This window comes from Astatotilapia calliptera, chromosome 3 (genome assembly GCF_964374335.1).
Source record: "Astatotilapia calliptera chromosome 3, fAstCal68.1, whole genome shotgun sequence".
Classification (NCBI taxonomy): domain Eukaryota; kingdom Metazoa; phylum Chordata; class Actinopteri; order Cichliformes; family Cichlidae; genus Astatotilapia; species Astatotilapia calliptera.
The window spans coordinates 14,934,273-14,953,497 of record NC_137424.1 but is presented as its reverse complement, the minus strand read 5'-3'; the positions used below and the strand labels follow the sequence as shown (position 1 = coordinate 14,953,497).

General features: G+C 39.7%; 1 protein-coding gene and 1 long non-coding RNA gene across 2 annotated transcripts in view; both read left to right on the top strand.

The window, feature by feature from the left end:
- LOC145419284 (ribonuclease inhibitor-like) overlaps positions 1-19,225 on the top strand; it is a 166,033-nt gene that overhangs the window by 56,709 nt on the left and 90,099 nt on the right. The gene's annotated exons all lie outside the window — the stretch shown is intronic.
- LOC145425284 (uncharacterized) lies at positions 2,294-3,843 on the top strand. The gene is made up of 2 exons (XR_013905943.1): positions 2,294-3,511; positions 3,592-3,843. It is a non-coding gene; the product is annotated as an uncharacterized LOC145425284 (long non-coding RNA).

Below are 19,225 nucleotides of genomic sequence, written 5' to 3'. Positions count from 1 at the left end.
TGCTTCATGTACAAGTTCCTCCAATAATCAGGGCTAATATCACCAAATTGTACATAAACAGACTTTTACATGTTAAATATTTCTCAAATATGGGGAAAAAAACAATATAAAATACTATATTATTAACAAAATATCTTAAGATACAGCTACAAATTGCTTGAAACATTTGCAATGAAATATATAAAACAGCTTTATTGTCAGTGAGGACAAAGTTATAGTGATGCTGTGCTGGAGTGTTCAAAAGAAGACAGAGACATGAAGTATAAATATTGTATAATATTAAATATAAGAAAGAACAAAGTTATAAAAACATTAATAATTGAAATCTGCAACAATATTCACATAAAGTGTAAAATACAGAGTTAACTGTTTAATAGGTAAAGTTTAGGTCTTGCAGTCGAACAATGATCCCAAACACAGCAGCAAATCTACAGCAGAATAGCTGAAAAGCAAAGTCCAGACCTCAACCTGGGACATTCAGAGAGCTGTGCTTAAATAAATGCCCACAAAGCTCAAAGAACTGAAGCAACGTTGTAATGAAGAGTGGGCCAACATTCCTCCACAACAATATGAGAGACTGATAAAGTCAAGCAGAAAACAATTAGCTCACATTTGTGCTGCTAGAAGTGTTTCTAGTTATTCACAGGACTGTAGTTTGAATTTAAAGAAATGTGAAAGTGCACTGAAATTAACATAAAGTTATTGCAATTTTTAAAAAAAATCAAGAAATCTAAGAGGAAGAAACAATGTAAACCACACAATTGTTTTCCTTATATTCTCCACACGGCAATGCACATAACAGACATAAAATATTTGCATTTATCAATAGAAAATATACAATTTTTCCATAGTCATAGCCAGGCCCGATTACTGCCAAACCTGTGCTGAATCAATCACTTAAACAGGACCTGTCTGACAAAGTAGAGTAGACCAAAAGATCCTCAAAAACTACACATCATGGCGCAATCCAAGGAAATTCAGAAGCAAATAAGAAACAAAGTAATTGAGATCTCTCAGTCTGGAGATGCAACGTCAAGATGAACAGAATCCAGTTTCTGGGATCCTGAAGGAGAATGTCTGGCCATCTGTTCACGACCACAAGCTGAAGTGCACTTGATCCAAAGCACACCAACAAGTCCACCTCTAAGCAGCTTAAGTAAAACAAAATAAAGACTTTGGAATGGCTTAGCCAAAGTTCATACGTGAATCTGATTGAGGAGCTGAGACCTTGGAAAGGTGGTTCATACTCAAAAACCCTCCAGTGTGGCTGAATTACAACAATTTTGCAAAGATGAGTGGGCAGAAATTCTTCCAGCACCTCGTAAAGGACTCATTGCCAGTTATCCCAAACGCTTTATTGCAGATGTTTCTACTCAGGGTGGCCCAACCAGTTATTAGGTTTAGGGGGCAATCACTTTTTCCACACAGGGCCATAATAATGGCCGCCTTAATAATAAATGCCTTGATTTAGGAACTACTTTTAATGTTTACTTGTGCTATTTTGCAAAAAAATAAAATCTCTGCAAAAACATCAAAACTGCTGACCATCTGACCTCAATATGAAATTATTAATCTTTTGACAAAAAACATTTAGATTTGTAAAAATAAAGAAACCATAGAGGAACAAACAATGTTGTTTGCTACGTTCTAACATGGCAATCTAAATAACAGTAATGCAAACATATATATTTATCAATAAAAACAGATCGCCTTTTCACTGTTACAAAAGTCAAGTACATCAATGTTTGTTCAGCTTTCATAAATGTAAGTTTGTAAGTACATAGTACATTTTTTGGTCCAACTTCTTTTAATACATGCAACACATTTCAGAACATTTGGGACAGAGACAACAAAAGACTGGAAATACTTCGTAAAAATCTGGTGAAACACTTTAAAGCCAGTGGGATTAAATGGGAAACATAAAATTTAATACTAGACAAAGACCGATTGAATCATGAAGCAAAGAATTAATAACTAAATCACAAGTAGAAAATGTTAAGCAGATATTATTGGATAGATTTTGGTGTAGAAAAAAATGACAAGAAATGAAAAATGAAAGTTATCTGGTCTTTTTCTTTAAAGAGTAGCCTACTGCAGAGCAGCAACACTGACAAAGACCATCATCACCAATACTGCAGCTAATACAATGATCCAGGAGGAAACTTGAAAAAGCAGGAAAAATGTGACACTGATCAAAATGAATACATCAATTATTGATCAAAGAGAAAATGCATACTAGCACAATGCATTGTTATTGCACCTCAGTTTCTCACCATCACTGATAATCTGACGTCTGCTGGACCTCAGGAATCGTCTCCATCACCTCTCTGTGAGGAGCAGAGAGCACTCGTGCTGCACATCCCACCTGTGTGCTGTGTTTACGTGAACCTGAGAGCACAGCTGTAGTGGTGACAGTGAATGTAGCGTTGGTGTTGGACACACTGACAGTGTTGTACTGTGAGAAGCTGAGGTCTTGTTGTGAGAGTGTTACAGTGGGAGCAGGTCGACCAGTGGCTGAACAGGAAACAACCCACTCTTCAGCAGAGTTTGACTCTCTGACATCAACAACAGGTTCATGCAGCTCTGTGAAGGATCAGGAGATATAAAATAAGGAGTATATTGTTAAAGATACATTGACTTCTAACACATGTAACGCATTAAGGTAAAATTTCTTACCATAAGGATGTGTTACACGATTTATAAACCCCAGTTTGTTAATTATTTGTTCATTATTCATAACTATATACTTAATTTTTTAAAAATTAAGTGTTTTTGGTCAAATGGAATTTCTTTTTGGGTAATTTTAGCCCCTTTTAGCCCTCTGCCAAAATGTTTTAACCTTTCTGTCTCTAACAGTAAAACATCGTTCCTTTATCTTCTGTGTCTGGTGTGTTGGTCAGGATTAGCTAGCTTGGCAAAAAGTTCACATTAAACAATTAAAGTGTGTTACTGTGAGGTGTGTGTTCGTACTATGAGTCACAGCTCGAGTTTTCTTGCGGGTGAAGGTTTTTCACCTCGCTGTCATTCTTGCATAAAAGTGTTTGACCCCTTCAGGAAAAAAAACGAAATTTGGGATTATTTTTTGTTTTGTTCATTGTGTGTATTTGTTTCTACTTTTTACTTTTTCTTTTACTGTGTACAGCACTTTGGTCAACCTGTGTTGTTTTTAGACATGGTTATTGATTGATTGATTGATTGATTGATATGTCTTTGATTAAAATACAGCCTACTCCACATCCTCCAAGTTACAGAGAAGAGGAACCATCTGGGGTGAACTTGTGCACTTGGTATTGGCTGTCATGGTCCCTGTGCCTCTCCGGCTCGCTCATGTTGGCCACAGGTTTGTTTTGTTTTCTCTCCTGCTTCCCTGGGTGGAGCTCATTGTGGGCTCTCACCCTTGGCCCACGTATCTGCGGTGATTTCTACACCTGTTGCTGATCAGGCGGCGTCCCCCTTGCCTATTTAACGCTGCGGCACGGAGTATTCGGCACTGGAACGTTGAACCTCCCATGTTCGTGCTCTCAGCTCTCCTAAGACAAACTCTCTCAGTGTTGTGTGGCGTATTGATCTAATTGGACTCTTTGTGTTTAGATCTCCCCGGAACTGGTGGCGGACCCTGACCTGTGATCCCTGTGTGTGTTAACATAAGTGGAAATTGGAGCGAGAGTGGCTGTGGAGAAGCGAGTGTGCGTAAGAAGAGGAGTGGCGGAGTTTGGGCCGAGTGGAGAGCGAGTGTGGATTCCTTCCCCTGGAGCCCTGAAGCCCTGCCCCATGCACTGTATATACACATCACTGTGGTTTCCCTTCTGTGTTAATAAATTGTCAACCCTTTGCTTGCCAGAACGCTGCCTGCGTCTGAATCCATCTGTTAGCCCTGACATTGGATACCTGGAAATCAGTGAAGGGACCATTAATGCTTCAACTTGTACACAGGTTTGAGAGCAACCACCCAAAAGCTTCTGCTAATAAACACTAGTCTGTGTTTGTGATGCAAATGTTTCTGGCTGTGTTCACAAACATTTAGTAAGGTGAGTGAGGAATATTAATACTTATTATTAGATCATTAGCAGACTGTAGAACTTGACTGCACGCCAAGGTGGCAGTTCAGCCATTTGATTCATGTTGCAGCAGCTCATGAGTGAATGAACATCGTGCAATAAAAGTACTTCTAGAAGTACATTTTTGCAAAAACGGACATTGTGGAGGAATGTAGGGAAGACACGAGGGAGCCCAATATTTGACTCAAACGTTAATCGCTGCATCACACAACTGAACATTCAAAGTGCCAAAACCTAACCCTCTCACTTCCCGTTACACTGGGTACGAGTGGAGCTACCTGGTGGTATGTACTTACATTTATTTAAATTTACTTGAGTAGGGTAGAGTCATGCTAATGACCTAATAATTTTATTCAGGTGTGTTGCAGCAGAGATACATTTCAAAGCTTCAGGACGCTGGCTCTCAAGGCCTGGAGTTTGACACCCCTGCTTTACACAAAGATGGGTTAAATCACAGTGCAAAGAATGAATGAATAAATGAAATATAAACAATAAATAATTATTAAATAGTTTTACACATCAATGTCATTGGTTGACTTCTGAAGTATTTGAATCCTTATTGGGTTCCCTGAGTGACAGAAGGATTAAAACACTTTAAAATCAGTACTGAAAATATGTGCAGACATTACTGGATAGATTTAGGGTTAGAATCAATAAATCACTATCATGTTAAACACTCTTAGAGTTCAAACCTTCGTAGAAACATAAGTCCAGTATCATGGAATGAAACCTAAAGGTGCATTTGAGGGTGCAAAACGTTTCGTCGGCATTGTTGTGTTTGTTTGGGAGAAAACGTACAAACATACAGTGCAGCACTTCAGAGTTACACTGCTAGCGATCGAAGATTTATGTAAATTCGACAAGCTAAACGCATTCTGTACTGTACAGCAGGAGTCCCCAACCTTTTTGCACCACAGACCACTTTAATGTCAGACAATATTTTCAGGGAACGACCTTTAAGGTGTCGCGGATAAATACAACAAAAGAATAAAAAAAAGAAACTGTGGTATTTTGTAAATATAATAAACGTGACTTGAGCTGTGCGCCAACAACAATGACAGTGACATCCTCCTCTCTGCTTTTTAATGCTCTCTGGTCGCTATGGTAACGCGTAAATAGTTCTTTCAAAATAAGACACACAACTACAACCATACATTTCACACCGGAGGATCAACTCTCGCGGAACGGTACCAAAAGACTCACGGACCGGTCCGTGGGCCTATTAGGGACCGCTCCTGTACAGGAGACACTGGACTAGATTGATTGACAATGGTCTACAGCAATCAGAACGCACAACGCGATGTACTGTAAAAAAAAAAAATTAATCAGTGAAACAGCAAGTGTCACTTTTGGCCACGAACAATTTAGGGGATGGTGAATTTTTTTGAACAAACCCAGAGTGTTAAAAAAAACTTAAAACCATTTTTATTTCTCAGCAGCATCAATAGTAACAAAAACGCAATTTAGTTTTCGCTGTCAAAGTCGATTTAACTGAAGTTACGTGTTTCCGGTTACTGTGGAGCTCCACAGTGGCTGCAGCCAGAAGCTGTTTCTACAGGATCCTGATGGACACTCAAAGCTTTTAGAAAATGTCCTCATTAGTTGTTTGCAGCAGAATATCAACCGATGTGAATCAAAACAACAAAAGTGCTCTGCACATGTGTGTGAGACTACAGATTCTAGAATCAGAACTGCTGATTTCATTACTCTGAACTTTTAAAGGCAGGTTTTGTATCTGAGAGCAGGGACACTTGCTGTGTTCAGTGTGACTCGTCTCTGCAGAAGGTCAGGGCTCTGATAGTTGCAGTTAGCGGGTGACTTACTGGGCAGGTGGATCCTGAGTGTCTGTTGGAGTCAGGGTTCATTATGGTCCTGGTTGCTAGTGGAAATAAAGAAACAAAAGGAGGGTGTGATGTTCAGGAAGTACAGACTGTAGCTCAGCAGGTAGAATTACTAACTGGAAGGTTGGAGGTTTGATCCCTGGCTGCTCCAGTCTGCACGCCACGGTATCCTTGGGCAAGATGTGGAACCCCGACTTGCTCTCCGATGCATCCATCATAGTGTCATTGTTAGAAAAAGAAGTGCTTGTGTGAATGAAGCACGCTGTATAAAATGCTGTGACTGCTCATACAGAAAAGCAGCTCATAAGAACTGGTTCATTTTCCAGATAATTCCACTATTAAGACAACAGACATTTGGGAGGCTTTCTCTGAGAGTAACACTGAAAGTCTTGCTGCTCCTCCACAAAATGAACTTCAGATTAAAGACACAGCTCAGATAAACACAACTCAAACTAATCTACACTATTTTTCTTTATTACGCAGCGTTTTTATAACTATTTCCAGATGTTTCTAAAGATGAAAACAGAATTAAACTCCAGCCTGATGCGTTTCTGAGGTTCCTGACTCTGACCGTCCCTCAAACGCCTCTCCTACGGTGGCCCCTAGAGACAAAGCACGTACAAACTCCAAAACACTTACAAAATCCAAAACACGTGCAAAATCCAAAACACATGCAAGCTCCAAAACACTTACAAAATAAAAAACACATGCAAAAGACAAAACACGTACAAAATACAAAAAACATGCAAAATCCAAAACACGTACAAAATACAAAACACGTGCAAACTCCAAAGCACTTACAAAATCCAAAACACGTGCAAACTCCAAAACACTTACAAAATAAAAAACACATGCAAAAGACAAAACACGTACAAAATACAAAACACGTGCAAACTCCAAAACACGTACAAAATCCAAAACACATGCAAACTCCAAAATACGTACAAAATACAAAACACATGCAAAATACAAAACACGTACAAAATACAAAACACGTACAATATACAAAACACGTGCAAAATACAAAACACGTGCAAACTCCAAAACACTTACAAAATACAAAACACATGCAAAATCCAAAACACGTACAAAATACAAAACACGTGCAAAATACAAAACACGTACAAAATACAAAACGCGTGCAAAATCCAAAACACGTACAAAATACAAAACACGTGCAAACTCCAAAACACATGCAAAATACAAAACACATGCAAAATACAAAACACGTGCAAAATACAAAACACATGCAAAATACAAAACACGTGCAAAATACAAAACACATGCAAAATACAAAACACATGCAAAATACAAAACACGTACAAAATACAAAACACGTGCAAAATCCAAAACACGTGCAAAATCCAAAACACGTGCAAACCCCAAAACACGCGCAAACTCCAAAACACATGCAAAATCCAAAACACAACGGAAGTGCTCCAGGACGCTAGGGGCAGTGTTGAGCTTTTGTTACCTAGTAACTACACAAGCCAGGAAGTACCAATGACCGGATTTGGGGTCTGCAGCCTTAAAGGCCGCATTTTAAGGCCGATTATGTCACAGCGACACGACAAAGACTGTCCCAATTCAAAGGCTGCTCGAAATGCGGCCCTCAAATGCGTCCTTAATTTCCCTGAATTTTAAGGATGGGTCTGTGTAGCCTTCATGGCCCAACATATCCCAGACTTCATAGCGCGGCGGTGGTTTGGATAATTTTGCCGAAAAAAAACGGCGGAAGCGGAGCGGACGAAGAGTAAACTTCCAGAAGTAAGTACTGAATATTATGTCACTTATTTATGCGCAAATGTTTTTATAATGAAGAACATTAAAACATTACTGTTGGCAACATGTCGGGAAAGTTATGTGACATTAGCGACGTTTGTACTAACTTGGTTTTAAAGCCTTCACTTCAAAATATTCGCCGTTCAATAGCTGACTTTAATCTTACAGAGAATGTGATGATTTTATGCGTAATTAAAGTCAGTCATGTCAGTCAGCTGACGGTTCACTCCTTAAGCTGAAAGAAAGATGCTTTAATCACAGGAGTCACACATGTGTCCACTGTACCATCTGGGAACTCTTCTTGTTTAGCACTCGTAATGACACAAACACTAAATCCTCCTTCTCTGGTGCTGTTTTGTAGCAGTGTGTACACCTGAGACTGTCACCTGTCTGTCTGTCCTGCACTCTCTCTCTGTTTCTTTCTCTCTGATTGTGGAATAAAAGTATGAACATGTATTTATAAGTCACACTTGTGTTTGAATCCTGCAGCTTATCACACATTTGATTTCTATGTGTGACACCTGCAAGTGTCCAGAGTGAGGACAGACTGAGGGACCCACTGCTGCACATCATCTGTGAGGCTTTGCACCCCTGATGATCCACCAGGACAATCTCAGCAGTATGTGAGGAAGAGGAGGAGGAAGAGCCAGCAGCAGCTGACAGATGGAGAGAATAGACAGACTGTTCCCTGTTTGTGAAGGACTGCTAGGAAAGTTTAAAATTACTAATTGTCTGTCCTGAATCAGTCTTATTAGGTAATGTTCAAATAATTTTATCATTCCAGTGTTTCCAGTGTGGGAGAAAGTACTCAGGGCCTTCAAGTTACACACTATGAAAGGCAGCAACAAGTTTGATGTTCAGAAACCTAAAGTCTGTATCAGCAGCAGAATGGAGCTAAAAATAAATGTTTGTTTCAGTTCTATGACGCTTTGAGTATTTTGGATCAGTAGCACTGCTGTGTTTGTTGCATCATATTGCTGTAATTGTTTATATGCTTTATATATTCTGAGCTAAGTTGATCTATAGTGTTACATCATATTCTATAAGGATGTTATGTGTTTGTAGACTTTCTGCCCAGTTTGACCCATTTAGCAGACGTCAGCCTGTTTAAAGCTCTGATATCTATTCTGTATGACTTAAAGCAGTTATGACATGGTCTGATTTTCTCACCCAATAAAGGAATATTTCATTTATCAGTCTACTCTTCATTCTATCAGACACAGTTATCACAGCTCGTACATTTGCTTTTTACACATATATGTAAGCACTGAGCCACATTTAGTAATGCCAACATATTAAAATAACAATATTTCTCTCTTATATATGATACATCTATATACACACTGTCACAGATACTTGAGTGTCTTTGAGTGAAGATTTAAGGTGATAGGAAATATAAATAACTGCAACTTGAATCTTTGACACAGAGTTCATGCTTCAGAGTTCAGATGTTCAGAGTTCATGGACCGTTGAGGCTGCGAACTTTAAGGCTGCAGACCCTGAATTGGGATACAGCCATCGACTGTGGAAACCTTGCAAGTGGATCGTAAAGGTTGTTACAGAGTCTTTCATGTCTAAATTTGCCGTTAATAATTATATAATTGTAGGAATCATCTAGTTTGCTTACACTGATTACGTTGGCACTTTGTTAGCGCTACAACAACGGTCAGACCCCCGAGGCATCTAAACTTTAGTAAGAATGTGCACTTTTGACACCTCTGGTTAGCATTTAGTGGTCAGTTTCAAACGTATTTGATTTTTGCTTGTTATGAACAAATTCACTTCACTACTTTTCACGATCTGTAACATCAATGCACATTGTTCCATTTACTGCATATTGCACTTTATTCATATCTCTCATTCCACCTGCAAAAACATTGTAAAGGTCGTCACAGAGAGTTTTATATATGTATAAATACTAATATTCTCTATTTATTCTGTTTTATTGCCCAGATGTTAGTTAGCCTTTGTTCAGTTGTCTTTTATATGTCAATAGATACGTATGTCACAAATAAAAGTGTCTTGTAAATTATGTTTTTGTAAAGAATTTTCTCCCAAATCTCTTACATGCTAACTGTAACGTGTTATTTCTGCTAAAACCTGAACTTAAATGTGTATATGGTGTTTATCTGTTTTTCTCTCTGTTTTAGATGCAAATATCAAATTGGAGTTCTGCCTCCAGGCCAGAATTGCAGGAATGCACCACGTGTTGGCTGTTTCACTGCCCTCTGTGCCCCACTCTCAGCCCTGCTGTCAGGGCAAAGATTGAGCAGCATATAAATGGACACATTCAAAGTGCTTTGCCTTTCAAAGGTATGTTGGTATTAAATACACCTCATAGTTAAAGTCATAAATATGCACTTCTTTTCAGCACCTCTGCAGGTCTTTGTTGACTTAAAAGTTATTTTTCACATTGTACAGTTCAGTTCATTCATCAGCGAGAGAAAAAAGTGTTTTCATTAAATATTTTTCCTGTTCACCACATTTCCTGACAGCTCTTGTGATCCACACCATTTTGCTTTCATTATTGAGGACGGCTTGGATATTTTTGTTAATATGTACAATCTGATTGTTAGATAAACTGACTGCATTCTTTACAACTACATTTAAATTACATGTTTTTTCTTTTTTTCTCTCTTACAGACAAAATGATGTGCCGGTGCACTTTCACTGCCCTTCTGTAACATGACAGTCATACAGCGTGGGGATATGGCAAGGCAATTATTGTCATGTCAGCATTCAGGACTGCTCCCCACTGAACTCTCCGTGGAGCCTCGTCTCCCTCTCCATGTCTCGTCTCCAGCATCTAAACCATTTCCTGAATCTTGGGTAGAACATTCATGTGCTCCACCCTCTGTGCTAAATGAAACTGGGGCTTGTGGAAAGTCCATGAAAATGAAACGTCCTCACTGTGGTCTTAGTCTTCTTACAAAAAAACTTCAAGGCTCACATGATGAGGAGGCATTCAAACAGGTCAATAGATGTTTGCCTGGCCTGTCATCCACAGTGTTTTTGTGTAGAGGGACTTCTTCCTCTTTGTTTTTCAGTTTGCAGAGGACATGGAGCTCTTTTTAAAAGCATGTGCTGACGAGCAGAGACTACAGGTCAAAGCGATGTTTGACATTTAATGGACAGATGAAGGCACTGGCTGTTTGTTTGTGTTTTTTATCTGTTGTTTGTTTTTCAGTGTACAGAATTCCAGTTAAACTTATTATAAAATGCTGTTCACTTGTTTCCATACTTATAGTAAAAAATGTAAGTGTAAATGCAACAGCATTGTTTATACTTGTAACTTCAGAGTAAAAAGCTTATTGTTGATATTAACATTAATGTATTATCCTGTAATCAATAATATTTTTATGCATTTTACGCATTAACCCTCTGATCTCTATCCTGGCCATTTGGGGCCACTTCACTTCTCCTTGTTTGACTGCTACACTGCAGTGGACCAAAAGAATGACGCAGGTTTGATCTTAAGGCTCTAATAGTTGTGTGTGTTGTGCATGACATTGCAACGCAAACATATATTTGCAAGATAGACTGGAATAAATTATGATGCATCAAATATTACACAGGCTGCAGTGAATTGCTGTTGATACAGGTTATTGAGCTTTGAGTTTCCCAGTCAAACGTAGCTTTGACACACATGCTAACACTCTTACTCTTGTACATTTCATAACAAGACACCAAAGCCAAAATATTAGCTCTCAAAAGAAATTCAAAGCTGCAGCTGCAGCACACACAGCAACAAACACTGTTAGTAAATGTGTCCTGGAGTTTCTGCAGGTGCAGAAAGTGCTGCTGCTGTAAGTCAGCCTAACAGCTTCCAGATCACTGATATTTCTGGAAAGATGGCAAGAAGGGCATCACTGCTCATTTCTACAATCTCCCAGATCTTGGAATACAAGCCCCTGTCCCATGAAAACCACTTCACAGTAGTAGGAGTCCACTAAAACCTACAAATGAAGAGTGATCCTGGAAGAAATAGGGCGCACACTAGTGACCTCAACAGTTGCAAGACAGCCTTGTCCCCGATGCTTATATGAAAAAAAATATGAAGATTTATGAAACCATTAGGACTTTATTACTGTTTTATCTGAAAAGCTACTGGTAATATTTAACCTAACTGGGATTTAAAGTGTAAAAAACAGAATGTAGATAAAATTTTGGTTTTGATGAAAAGGAGTGGAGCTTGTGAGCCACAATGTAAGCAGTGTTGCTTTGCTGACATGCACTCGATGCTGGCAGTACAAGCATTGTAGTGGTTCTTATATTTTTGTAAACTAACTGTATAATATATTGAGCCATTCAACAGTACACAAATGTTTGTAGGCTCCTTTTTGTATGCAACCTGCATGTCTTTCTGAATTAATTGTTTGTTTATATCATGTTTTTCAGGAAAAAGAAGAAGTTAAAGTCAAGTGGAAGCCCTGCTCAACATGGTATGTAGTAACAACTTTGTTGGACGGGAACAGACATTCATACTGTTGATAAATAGTTATCACCTCAATTTGAATTCATGTATTTGGACTAAACTAAATTGGGAGCTGTTAGCTGTCAAGCTGCTCCTCTGTGAGGAGCTTGATAGCTGTCCACCTCCAAAGTCCATTATGAGTTTTGGAGGTGGACATGGTCAAGACTTTTAAGAGTTGGCATAAGACTTCACTTCTTTATAGAGCTTATAGTTGGGGCTGGTTCAGGTCAGCCCTTAGTTATGCTGTCATAGCACCAGACTGCTGGGGGTTAGTGTCTACTCGTGTCATTGTATATATCCAGGAATATGTGCCTGAGGATAGTTGTCATGAAATCAATATTAAATCAAAGTTTTCCTTAATGACCACAGCTGGCATGAGTTCTCCAAAGCTGCCTGCTGTCTCAGGATCTGTCTCCAAAAAGAACCAGGGAGCGCTAACATGTTATGTTCTAGACTGATGAAGAAAATGCACATTAAACATAGTATAAACTCACTATGTTAAGTAATGTGAAGAGGATGCCTTTAGCTCCTATTGGGTTGGTTCCTTGATCAGTGCAATACAGAATCATTCATCTGGTTTGATGTAATGTCCTTCAAACACGTCAAAATGAGGCTCTGTAGTCTGTGTGGCCTCCACATGCCTGTATGACCTCACTACAACACCTGGGCATGCTCCTGATGAAGTGGCAGATGGTCTCCTGATGGATCTCCTCCCAGACTCCAGGACTAGAGCATCTGCCAACTCAGGCAGCAGAAGGTTCTCCACGGCGTCTCCAGACTCTGTCACACGTGCTCAGTGTGAACCTGCTTTCATCTGTGAAGAGCACAGGCCGCCAGTGGCAAAGTTGCCAAGCTTGGTGTTCTCTGGCAAATGCCAAACATCCTGCACGGTGTTGGGCTGTAAGCACAACCCCCACCTGTGGACGTCGAGCCCTCATACCACCCTCATGGAGTCAGTATCTGACCGTTTGAGCAGACGTGCATATTTGTGCCCTGCTGGAGGTCATTTTGCACAGCTCTGGCCTTTCTTTCCTACCCCACAGTACCTTTCCTTATCTTTTGTTTCCTACTTAGTCTTTGATCACGGTTGTCTTTCTAGATAATTAATGTCATTTGTTCTGGGGCGAGTCACTGGCTCGGGTGCATTCTGGGACTGTCAGTTCACCAGTGTGCTGGCATGCTTCTTAACAAACACACCACTACAGCAAACATCTCAGTTGTACTTGTTGATTTCTTCAACAAAACACTGAACAAAACATGTCCTTGTGAGTGTGCTGCCTGGTGCTTTTACATTTTGTGGTAATTTGAGCAGCCCAGAAAGCATCCCATGAATTAAATGATGTTATTGTATCTGAACATGTACACGAGTCATTAAATTAGATGGGAAAGAATGATTCAGGGTAAACAACTGCACCAAGGGAATTACATTTTTCTTCTCAACATGTAAAATGTCTGTTGATAAGCAATTTCTGAAACAGACATTATAAAAATCACATTAAACAGATGTGATTAACTTTTTATTCTAGCAAACATAACATCAATGATGACACAATCAGTCTTCATCAGAAGTGCTCAAATCACTCTCATCGTCTGAAACGTCCTCCTCCTCCTCCGAGTCCATTTCCAGGAGTGGTTGGTGGCTGAGGATTCTCTTGTACACGTCCTTTACTTTGAGCGTTTCAGCTTTCAGTTCACTTTGTTTTTAAACCAGGCTATGGAGTCCTTTCTGTGCATCCTCCGACATGCCAACAAGGGAGGCTGTAAAAACAACAAAACTATTAAATATAAGTAAAACAAACAAACAGACAAAAAAACTCACCTCATAAACACAAGGAGTTAGGATCATGTGATTAAACTTTTTTTAAGGGAGAAGGCAGTGTTAGCTAGCAACCCAAATATAGGTAAAAGATCCAGTAAGACTTTAGCATCTGCTATTATTTTCAATCAATTCATCACCAAATGTATAAATAAATAAAAGATGTGCTTACAGTCTGAGGAGATTGTCCCCAACACCACAGATCGCATTCGCAACACTGTCCAGTGATGCTGCATCTCCCTGCAAAGGATCATCTCCTCCTCTCTCAGGCGCCTCACAGCCATCACCTTCTCAAAGACCTTTCTCTTTGTCCGGAGGTCAGCAGCAGCTGCAGTTTAACAACATCAGATGGGAAAACATAGCAGCATATTATGATTCAAGAACAAAACATTCAACTGCTGCTCAGATACTGGGAGTTTGTTTAAAAAGGATATTTAGAAATCAAGAGCTTACGTTCACTTGTGCTCTGCCAGGGCCAAACGTCGCTCTGCATGAGGGCATCACTGGATACGATTTGCTTTGTTGCTTGTTTCCTTGTTGTAGTCGTCAACAGCAGCCGCCAAGCGTTTCTTCTCATCTAAGATGACCTTGTGAATTCTGTGTCGCCTCTTGTTGCTATCTGTAAATAATCATAAAAAGGAACACCTTCACATAATGCATATATTTACATTTTAATCTACACTCATCAATTCGTTTGCTAGAACAAATCACATCCAGCTTAAACAAACCTGGATCTGATTTTATTCTGTTTACAAAGTAGCTGTACAAGCTGTACAAACTGAGCATCAAACGGTCCGTTTCAAAGAAACTGTGACACCATTTTGTCTGTAAAGACTTTGTGTTCGCACTCTGATGATGACGACAAGCTCCTCTACTCGTGCCTGCAACGCTCCAAGGCTGCCATCAGTTTGATCCGTTTCTAAGTGAGAGGAATATTAATCAGAACACAGGATGAGTAACAGTCACCAAACTACAGTGGACTCTGTAATCACTGACTTGATGATATTCATTATAAGACATCTGGAGCCTTCATGTGCTGCATTATCATGAGATAACAAGTATGTTGGTGTTCAGCTTTATAAAACCAACTAGTACGACATCACTTCAACCCAGGTCCAATCCAATTTGATCAAACGCAACAACTCTGCCATCAATTCTGCTTTTACAAGCTTATTTTTCATTGTTTGTTGACACTGTCAGAAAGATCTTAACTCTAAGTTCTTTAATGAGGCCATGGTGGGTCCTGTTGTTATACCCGAGTGCATTATATTGAGACTCACCTTCAGCCCATTGCTGCAGTGTGTCGTCATCCACACCCAGCTCATTTCTGCTCGCATTCAGGCTCTCCACTTGTTCTCTAAGGATCCTTATGATCTAAGAATACATTAATAAATGTCATTCATATGGACATTTTTAGAGTACTGGTGTTTTTGCCCCATTACCACACACATTAAAATGGGTGTTGAAAAAATGACCTTTAGATATCTCTGGCTCAAAGTGCGGCCCAGTTGTTCCACTTTCCTTTTGTTCCAGCCCAAAGCCAGGAGGCTCAGCATGTCTGTTCGCCCTGCATTTCAGTTAGTATACAAATAAGAATGAATGAGCAGGAGACTGAGTGGAATCTCACACACAGACACACACCTGCTTTAGACATGTACTTCGTTGTGATGGCCGCCCTAGACAGGAAACTGTTTACTTGTTCCACCTCTTCTCCAACTGTAGAACCGGCCCCATCCTGAAACGCACCTCCCCATTTGATCTATAGAAAGGAGGTCACAATACATGACTGCTGAATTCATTCAACCTTATAACAAAATGTCTTAAACGTATCCAAGACTACAAGCTGCAGTATACCTCGCACATCCAAGTGTGAGCTACTCAAAATGAAGTACACATTAAGATAAAGTCAAGTAAATAGTATTACGACAACACCAAGAGAAAAACAAAATAAATATCCACCCATCCAAATATGTATCCACACACACACACGTATGAGTATATGGTTATGGCGTTAACGTCATTTTAACAAGATTAACGCTGACAGCACTGATATATATGTGTATCTTACATCATTTGTGTGTCTCTGGATGTATTTCACAAACTCAGCAACTTCCTCATCTTTCTCAATGAAGACACCTTCAAAGTTCCCCTGCTCTGAAGTGCTGAACGAACACGGTGACAGTTGTTTGAAAAGAAACATCAAAATACAATTTTTGTACAAATCCATATTTGATTTATGTACACAATGCATAACGTACCTTGCATTTGATTGAAAGCGATAAAGCTTGCAGTTTCCATCAACTGACACGGCGAGCATGTCTGGAGTGCAGGCAGGGCAGCTAAAGCATGGCTCCTTGCACATCCTGTCCACCTCACACTTTACAGCACTCCACTCCAAGAAACTTTTGCTGAAGGCATCAGCTGATATTCGGCCAGTCTTTTAAGTAGAGGACAAACAACAGAATATTCACGGACAGTCATCATAAACATTGATTTGCACAATTTCCTTAAACTTGACAAATTTAGAAACTCACCCTTCCAAAATGGGCTGTTCGTTCATCCAGCACTTTGACAAAGGCCTTAAGTGACATCCCTGCTGCAGCTTCTTAATGTCATAGAAAGACTGAAAGACATCCATTGAAAACAGGGTGCAGAAATTTAAGGTGCCAGGCCAATATCCACCACCCTGGAAGTCCTTAACTGAGGGGGACCACATTAGGCCACAGCTGGTGCAGCTCACCACTGGCAGTGCAAGGTTATAACGGCCTTTAGGAAGGATAAGGAGAAATCCAGTCATGGCTCAACAAAGACATTCATTTTTTCCCATGTTGTTTTCAAAGCGGTCTGGTAAATCCAAATGACCTTTGACAGGTGCCCACATATACTGCGGGCCGAGGGTAATTCAAAACAATGTAGCAATGTACAATTTGCAATAAAACCTGCAAACACATCTATTGTGTATGTACTGTGTGACAAAAGAGCAACTTACCATTTATGGTTACAAGAGCCACAATTGCACCGGGTGAAACCTCAACGTTACCTGCTGGGCAGTCACACACAGTCTGGTCTTTGCACAGGCAACAGCCGAACTAACATTAAAACACACAATATATATAAAAAGAATTGGAAATTAAATGATACACAATAAATATACAATAACAGCACACACTCATAGTACATAGCAATAAATGCATAAGACTTAAAAACCGTACATATTGGATTGTGAAACTCTGATGAAGGCTGCAAAAACCCTCCTGTTACTGCCTCTCTGCTGTGCAGGACAAAGCGTGTGTGAACTGCAATATCACAGTCAGCACAAAGGAATGGAAGAGGCAGGCAGTCCAGACACCTCACAACTACTTGTTTGCCACACTGACACACACGGTGTGACTGTGGATCCAGAGTAGCTAACATATTGTCTATAAGACAAGGCCTGGCCTCTTTCCACTTTAGCAAGGACACCATGTTTCTGATCGCCCAGTGAGTAGCAGCTGACTCAGACAACGTCTCACAAGTCATGGCTGCGTCCTCTTCTCCATCCTCCAACAACTGAAGGAGCTCCTGACGAAGCACCTCAGTTCCACACACTAACAGAAAAAAAAATAAAGAAACTCTTCCACAAAGTGAAAAACACTCTAGGCAGTATGTTTCTTAGGACTGCACAAAAGCCCTGCCTAACTCAACTATAACAACAAATATAAAAGTAAAGGAATCACAATATATACAAGAAGGTAAAGTACCTTTTGTTGGGTTGACACTGGCAACATAACTAGGTTCTTCACGTGGACACTGATGCTGATCTGCAGACACTGGGGGGAAAAAGAGATTGAAGAATATTTACTTACTGAAATTCTTTGGTGAAAACAAGTTGTGAGATAAAATCAATGGTTGTGAGAACACTGACCACGTGGCAACTAGTACTTCGACTGGATGATGGTCTTTGAGGAATAAAATCTCCCTGTCTGTCAAGGGCGGCATCACTTACATTTTGATTAGATACCTTGAGTTTGTAAATGATCAGATTACATAATTGGAATACAATGTATCCAATTCAGGGTTGCAGGAGGATGAAGCCTATCCCAGCTGATACAGGACAAAGACAGGCTGCCAGTTTATTGCAGGGCTAACACGATATGTGTAACAGAAAATCCACTTAAATGTTTGATATTTCTTATAATAATCATAATTATGACTATTATTTAAAGGTTTCTTTAAATAATACATTTTGATTTTTTATAACCTCTAAAATATAAACCTGAGCTGTTTCAGATTCTGACCTCTGACCTCACTGCAGCTCCCTCTTGGAAGTACGTCTGCTTCTTGTCTACCCCCAGTGATGACCGCCTGCCCTTGATATCACGTACTGTACCTGAGGAACAAAAAAGGACAAACACTTGCCTTCATTTAAGAAGTACATTCATACAGAGGTAATCTATGGAAACACACTAGTTCACCCTTTGGGAGAAATCAGTTCCTGTGAAACATTTCTGTAAATGAACATCATGTGGAGAATGAATGAAATGAGTTCTTCAGGTGACTCAGCAGTCCCACACTGACAAATGAAATCTAGTTAAACTATTAAGCATATTTGCTCTTCTGAAATCTGTGTTAAACAACAACAAACATAAATTAGTAACAAAAATACAGCTGAGTAGAGGCTTTACAAACCACCAGCAGCCATAATGCTAAATTTTAATCTTCAAATGTTTCTGAGCCGTCTTCAACCTGCTTTTAACACATTAAAGTCCCACAGTCAATGCAGCCTGACTCAATCCTAGATGTTCAGCACACAGAGACACAGAGTTTAAAGTTTAGTGATAACCTGAGTCACTGATCATTTGCAGTATTACAGAGTCTGGCAGTCTTTGCATGATGTCCACGTCACTGTGAGTTTCTAGCTGACTCTCAGGTGTGACAGGTGTGCCAGCAGGAAAGAGTAATAATAACCTGCATCCTGAGGTTTGTCATGCAGGATTAAAGCAGCCAGGCTTTGTTCACACAGCTAGGATTGTATTTTACACTGACCCTGGGTCAGTATAAGTATCATACAGTTTAAACGAAGCACTGAAACTTGCACATATTTATTACAGATGCACTGAAGCTAATCGAGATATTTGCTGTCAGTCTGTGGCTGCGATTAAACACTTTACTGGAAACTTTATTAACTAGTAACTTCATCAGTCATGACAGAAGCTAATATTTCTGTGCTAACATCGTTTAAACAGTAACAGCTTTCCTCCAATATAAGCTAACG